Source organism: Palaemon carinicauda, chromosome 5, assembly GCF_036898095.1.
Source record: "Palaemon carinicauda isolate YSFRI2023 chromosome 5, ASM3689809v2, whole genome shotgun sequence".
In the NCBI taxonomy this organism is placed as follows: Eukaryota; Metazoa; Arthropoda; class Malacostraca; order Decapoda; family Palaemonidae; genus Palaemon; species Palaemon carinicauda.
The window spans coordinates 106,496,046-106,504,144 of NC_090729.1; positions in this window are offsets into that span (position 1 = coordinate 106,496,046).

The window sequence follows — 8,099 nt, forward strand, 5'->3', positions numbered from 1 at the left end:
TTCAAACTTTTTGAGCATTTCCATTATTTTCATCATTATCTACTATACAGTATATCCATGGATTTACATTCATTATTGGGTATTTAATTAATATCTCAACCATATATTTAATTGTCAGAATTTCTTTTAGTGGGTAGTTTTGCAGCCTTGTAATATACATGAATTTAACATTGATAATAAAAATCAAACTTATCACATCCATGTTCGTAGAAAAGCACACACACACACATTGACCTGGACAGTATCTCTGATTAGGGGCTCTTTGACATAGGGTCATAGCCCCCAAGGGTGAAAACTTAATCTTTGCGGTCAGAGTTTTGCAAGATCTCGGCTCACGAGAAACAGCGTTTAGAGTACAGTATTGCTCCGCCCCGAGCTATCTTACTTTTCAGAGTTTGCTAGACACATGTGCAAGAGAATCAGCTCCTCCTAGAGCCACACTCAACCAACACAAGCCCTCAGAAAGGACGTACAGTCGCTCAGCCCAGAGAGCATAACCTTACGCAGGGAGGTGCAGTTGCTCAGCACCAATAGCATGATCGCTGGAAGGACCAAAAAACCAGGCCCAACCAGAGCTGAAATGAAGTGTTTTAGTAGTAGAAAAAGTAGTAGTAAGTAGAAGAGGGAAGAATCTTCAGTAGTAGGGAAAAAGAGCAGTTCTAAGCATAAAAGCTTATCCTTGCTAGAAGGGGGGGGGGGAATTGATGTCAGGGGGATAAGGAGGGATTGAATGATGTGGGAGGGAGTCTGAATAAGGGAGCAGACTTTAGCTACTAGCTGGAAAATCAAGGTGATCAGCTTTTCAAGGGGCAAGAATTCAACCTGGGTGGAGGCTGGAGGGGAGGTAGGAGGATTCTGGCTAGGATCAGGGACAGGATTGGTGACTGGGGTAGGAGCAGTGACTGGAACAGGATCAGTAGGTGGACAATGTGGAGGTCTGGATCATGAAGCCCTTTGCAGCTTTGGTGGTTGCAACAGTGTTGCTGCTGGTTTGGTAGGTGCGACGGTTTGTAATGCTTCTAATCTCCTAAGTCACTCTTGACACCTCCTGTTCCAGACGTGGTGGGATTTAGTACTGTTGGGGCACTTTGACTGGGTCTCTAAACCTATTCTTGTGTGCATCAATACAGACTTTAGTATGATGACGGCGGTTGCAGATTCCACAGACTTTTAGGCTCCTGCAGTCCCCGTGATGGCCAAAGCGTTGGTAGTTTAAACAGCGTATTTACTTGCTTGCTTGCTTACTTTGACGGCTGCTTTTATGGTCCTATACGGCAGGGGAACTCCACTCTCTACAGGACCACCTCTGTCATTATATCTTGTTCGTTCAGAGTATTCAACGTTTCACATCACGTATTGCTTATTTACTGTTGAATCGTCACTGTCATGCTACTCATGGAATAAGAAAGTCTTCAGTTTCTTCTTAAAAGCCTTAACATCTTCAATCATTCGGATGTCTCGGGGCCGCATATTTAAAGGCTCTGGAGCCTACAGTAGACATATATCTAGGTTTCAATAGTTTGAAACCATCGGTAACTATTCTCGTGTCTACACGATTTGTTGGCTGTGCAATATGTAGCAATTCTCTTAAGTATTTTGAACGACTGGTTCTGATAAGTTGGTTGGTTATAGTATGTATTCTAAATTCAATTCTCACTTTAATCGACAGCCAGTGTAAATCAATTAGCATAGGGGTGATCCTTTATTTGTACTTTTGATAAATTGTAATTGATAAAGTTGCAGTAATCAATCCTGGTAATAATACAGTTTATCACAAGTTTCTTTACAGAATTTTCATCCAGGTACTTTTTTATAAAAGCAGTATTTCTTAGATGATAACCAGCAGTTTATACTACATTATTTATTTGGGCATTGAGAGATAGGTTACAGTCAAGAAATACACCTAGATCACGAACTTTACTAGATATTGGCACTGAGTCATTATTTATGTTCATTTGAATATCACCCAAGCTTCTCACACTGTTTCTCTTACCAACCACCATGAACTCAGTTTTTAGTTGTTTAATTGTCATCCATTCTCTAACACTATCAAGGATTTGGTTTAAAGTTTCAGTAGTGTCATGTATATCATTTATGGAGAAGTAAAATTGTGTGTCATCCACAAATAGTTTGAACTTCACACCATGCCTTTGTAGTATTTTCTATAGACCAATAGTATAGATGCAGAATAAGACTGGGCTAAGTACACTCCCCTGGGGTACCCCTCTGTTTAAAGGTTTATATTATGAATAAGAGTTTCCAATTTGCACACAGTAATTTCTACCAACCAAGTAGTTTTTTAGGTATTTGAAAGCTTTTCATCAACGCCGCTGCACCATAGATCATTTAAAAGCAATTCATGCACAACGGTATCAAAAGCGGCACTGAGATCGAGTAATATTGAAATACCACATTTATTTTCATCCATCATTTACAAAAGATGGCTGTCTCCGTAGAGTATAGTTTTCTGTAAGCAGGTTGGTTGTCAGGCAAAGCTTCTATTATTTCTAAGTGACTGACTAGTTGTTCAAGAATTGCGTATTCAAGCACTTTAGAAACAAAGGATTGTTTTGAAATATAAGCTTAATTCCTGGTAATGCAAAGCATTTTTCAGAACTGGTGTGACTATAGCCATTTTCTCAGATTTGGAAAACTTACTGTACATTCATCAATGGTTGCATTTGCTATTCTCATTATTATTTCGGCTAGACAATAAAAGTTTCTCTCTCCAATTACTTCAGATATTGGCATAGGATGGATCGCCCAGTTTGTTTTCTTTGCTCTCTTGATAATCCTGGGGATGTCATCTTGTGTTATGTTGTTAAATCTTAATAATTTTGTCTATCTCAGGTGTATCATTAATCTGATGTTGAGTATTTACAAATGACCTGGTGGTTATATTTTCAATTTTGTTTTTAAAGAATACTAGAAAATTATTTGCTAGTTCCTGATCACTGTATCTATCAGGTAGCTTCTTTTCATTTACATTTCCCATTACACCACTTAGGAGACGATATAACTTATTTATGTTTTTTTCTGCTTCGTAGATCTTTCTCATATAGTATTCACTTTTTTTCCTTCTTAGTAGGTAGTTATATTGACACCTAGCAGTTTTTATGGTTTATATAGGAAATATTTATTTCAGTGTTTTTGCTGTTCTTAAAATATTTTATTTATCCTTGTTTCCTTTCCTCACTGGGTTATTTTCCCTGTTGGAGCCCCTGGGCTTATAGCATCCTGCTTTTCCAACTAGGGTTGTAGCTTAGCATTTAATAATATTAATGATACGCATTTTCCATTGCCATACAAAGCTCAGAGAATTTTTTCAGGATTTTGTATTTTTCTTCCTATATCCCCATATATTGGCATACTGGCCGGGCCCCTTAAATAATGAAAACTGCATGATTTGTGTGCCTGAGTTGGTTCATATGTTTTTTACATTAGTTTTAAGAGGACAAGAACTCATGCAGGGGTATGATCAAGATGAACAAGTTGCTAAAATCAGGAGAAGACATGTGTTAGGAATTGCCCAGGGAGGTATAAATATTCCTCCCAAGTAATTCTCAATGAGTTTAATTAAACCAGGCAAGTAGATATAAAACACTGGTCAATCTCTTCAATTCAGCTCTGAAATGCATGACATATTAAGAGGTAGTAGCTGCTGATACTACCCTAGTTAAAAAGAGCATAGACAAAAGGGGTACTGTTACAGGAGCTCTGGTTCCTCCCAACCTAGTTAAAGGAAAACCAGTAACTTTTGGCATTGATATCAATATTAGAAAAGAATCATCTACTGCTGGTAATGTAGGATATGATGAAGGACAAGCTGTGGTTTTCCACGAAAGGTCCAGGCCAGATTAATGAGGGTATAGATATACAGGAATTTTGCTATGAAACTTTAGAAGTATCTGTAAATTTTACTAGGCCTTTGGAAATTTATATAGAAATAGTTAATGAACCCCCTTCTAGTTGTACCAATGTAAAGTCTTTTGATATAACAAATACAAATACTGTATTATGAACTAGCCTTGAACAAAAGACATGCCATTCATCTTAAAAAGGACTGCAATGTCATCAGATACCAGGAAGAAAATGATAATAATTGGACTGCAGCAAACTAAATGTATGGTGAAACAAATATGAGAAAGACAAAACTAGGGTTTACTTCATTATTTCATGGTACAGTTGATGATTATTCTACATTGAATACTATGTTTAGAAGGGAAATATTCATTGTGGAGTTTTTTAGCAATAAATATTCTGTGGTTATACTGGACCAAGCATTATTCTGGAATTAAAGCGGACATCTCGTGAGTTTAATAGGTTAATATTTAGATTAGGCAGCTTTCACACAAACATGACTTATCAGAGCACTATAGGTGACCACATGGAAGATAGTGGGCTTAAAGGAGATGTTACATTTGGGTATTTAGCTGTAAAAATTTTTCATCAGTTCTTGGAACAGATAGTAAAATAGATACTATTCACCTTGTTGGTTATGGTTATAGAGGTAAATCAACAAGCGAGAAAAGATTTAAAGCATCTCTGGAAGCAGATGTAACTAAAGGGTAGTGATGGTCCAGAAGCTCCCCCTCCTGAGAACCAAGCTGCATATGATGTATTCTTGCCGGGGAAAGAAAATAAAACAGCCCTTCAGTGCTTTTTGGGAAGTATGTTATTAAAGAAACTAGTAACTTTCCTAAAATATTGTGATTTTTACAGATTTTGATCATCGTAATGATGTTCATGCCAACAGGGATATTGATGTTTCCAATTTTAAAACAGACCATGAGGAAGCTGATACGAGGATAGCCCACCTCTACATGCATATCCAAGCAAGAACAATAATGGTTTATACTAAAGATACAGATGTCATTGTTATACTGCTTGCCCACTATCACGAACACCTCTGGGATAAGAGAATGATAGTACTTATGAAGGAGGGTGAATATCTTGATGTAATTGATATGGATCTGCATCTTGGCCGAGGGGTTTGTAATGCCCTTATACTTGCTCACTCTCGTAGTGGGTGTTACTCCGTGTCTTAAACGTGGAGTATTGGTAACTCTACTGTTGCTGGAGTTTTATTCAAACATCATAATTTACTCAGTGACATCTTAAATAAAAAGTTTTCTGACAGTAGATTTGATCTAAAAAAATGGAACAATTTTTATGAAAGCTCTATGGATATAACAATTTTGTTAAGCTTGGTGCACTAGGGGCTCATTTGTTATTTAGTTGTACAAAACCAGAGCAGGTTCCAATGACATCAGATGCATTTTCATTCCATGCTGAACGTGCATTTTACGCTAATAAAATATGGTTTTATGCTGTTGAAGCTCGTCTTAGTTTTCCTGATCCTGGATCTAAGGGAACTGGATGACATTTGATAGATGACATCCCGAAACCAATAATAACAGCCAAATAATCTGTTCCCAAAGCAGTTATAGCTATAAATTCATGTAATTGTGAAAGTGGTTGTAGTACAAAAATATGAAGCGGTGTGACAAATGATTTGAATTTTACATGTTTAAGTCACAAGAAAAATTATATTGCATGTTTCAGTTGTCACTATGTATAATTAATAGTCATTTATAAAGTTGAATCAACTTATTGCATATTAAGCAAATCATACATCTGAACTCATCATGTTATCAAATTTTGATACAATACAGGAGGGGTCGTTCGAAAATATCAATTTCAAATGTATAAGCGTTCAATTATTTTTGCCATTCTCTAACTTAGAATATAATGTTGGTTTATTCTCACAAGTTTACTGCTGTTTGCGTTAAACAATTAATTTTTTACAAAAGTTCAAATGTTCATAAACTAACTCCTAAATTTGATAGATAACTCTGGTTACTGATATTTTAATGTGTAGAGTATTATCATTGTTTCAATCAGGCCTTAATAAAGGCAATTATTTGCTTAGTTAATTATTTTATCATTATCATGCTATGGTCAGTATTTAGATTTATTTTTTAGTATTTCTGCCATATTAGAAAAAATGTTTGATATGATTTTGTTTTTTACTTAATGCATACAGTACAGCTAATCCTGGGTCCTATGTGACATGGAATCTACTTCCCCAGCTTTGATTACTTATAAATTTTACATTTAAAATTAATTTTAGGTATAGACATAATTATGTATTAAAAGAAACCTGAAAAATTGTATGTTTTACATAGTTTTTTTTTTTTTTTTTTTTTTTTTTTTGGCATTTGCCTTTAATTGTCTGGTAAATCAGATCCAATGGGTCATGCAATTTTCAAGTTAGGAAATAACGTTAAAACAATCTACAATATGAAAATGAAATTCCAATTCACTACATCCATAATATTTTCCTGGTATTACATGACCACATGGGCTAAACACATGAAATATGTAAATTCCTTTTCTCCATATGGCGGCCATTTTTAAACTGCAATTTAAAGGTCTTTCAAGAAATGTTTCAGGTTGGCACAATCAAGAATTGGACGGCATCCTTCAGAATGGTAATATCAACCACTTAAACAAAATAAACATCCATCATGCCTAGCTTGCACATATTTTTAAATTTGAACCACTCTATATTATGAATATGCTCCAGTGAGTGTTTGGCAGCCATTTTGTCTTTTTTTCCTGTTAGACAAAATTGGCCCCCAGAAAAGTAAATAATAATTTCTAACCATGAGTTTGTGTACAAATTTTCTTTAACTCACCATAAGCTTTAAAATGAGCTATTACTGAAGTCTCTATTATGAAGTTGACTTAAGGGGACAATCTCAGGGTTATATGATGAAAAATGGCAAATTTTGTTTACTGTCTTATGATGAAATACCCTTCAGTCTCTTCAGAACGCATTCCTGATGCCGGTTGCCGTGGTTACCCATCGGTGCCAGGCGCACGGACCTTTAATTGTGTAATACTCGTGGATTTAAATGCCCAGCTACAGCTGATTGGGGGGTGTAGTTTTACCTCTTTACTTTTTATATCAATATCTCAGCGCAAAATGTAGATATTTTCATTCTGTTTGCTTTTGCTGATAGTACAAGCTTTTTCCCTTCTGCCGGCAGCATGAGCTGAAAGTTCTGTTCTGTGCTGTTTTTGGTATATATAATAATATTGTGATATTCTTTCATAGTTTTCTTTGTTTATCATTACAAAATGCCTCCTAAGATATCCAAGCAAACACAGAAAGCTCAAGGAAAGGCATTGTATCAACGTTTACTAAAGAAAATAGCAGAAAAGAATAGTGCTTCTCCATTGTCTTCTCAAACAATAACAACGTGTGCAAAGTCTGCAGACCAGCAAACAATAACAACGGCAGCTACTAGTTCAACACAACAATCTGGGGTTCATTCAGCTGAACAAAAAAGCCCATTGGTCATAAGAAAGAAGATTTTGAGTACAGAAGAAGATAGATTGATAGATGATGGGGAAAAAAATAATTCCTTTGACAGAAAAGAGAATCTCTTCACTTTTAAATATATTAGTACCCAAATGTCCTGACTGGTAAAAAAGTTGAACTTCAAACAAAGGGAAAGCTTTGTGATGTGTATCTATCAGTGAAATGTACCACATGTGAAAAGGTTTTATATGAAGATGAGCCGCCACAACTGAACCTAGTACAAAGGAGATGCCTAAACATGACCTTGGTTCAATAGATTGGTGCCACAATAAACAAAAGCAGGCTGGCGGAGAGGACTTTGATCATAATTCCATGCTAGTTGCCATTCGAGTGACTAAAGAAGAACTTATTAAAAGTGTGTATGAAAATCTGACCAGGAAGGAACTTTTAGAGCGATGCCTCAAAGGGAAAACACAGAATCCAAATGAAAATTTCCATGGGAAACTATGGGCAAAGTGTTCCAAGGCAAAATTTGCTGGACTAGACAAAGTTGGATTTGCTGTTCAATTGACAATCTTATAGCATAACTTTGGTTATGAAGAGGGGTCCACTTTGGCGTGTTTGGGACTTGCATCTACCAAGCACAATATCAAAGGAGATGCCTATTTTGAATCATTGCCAACAACACCCATTCGTTCAAAGAAAAAAATATTAAGTACTAAAGAAACCAAAGATTATGAAGCTGGGCATTTTAGATTGCAACCTCAGC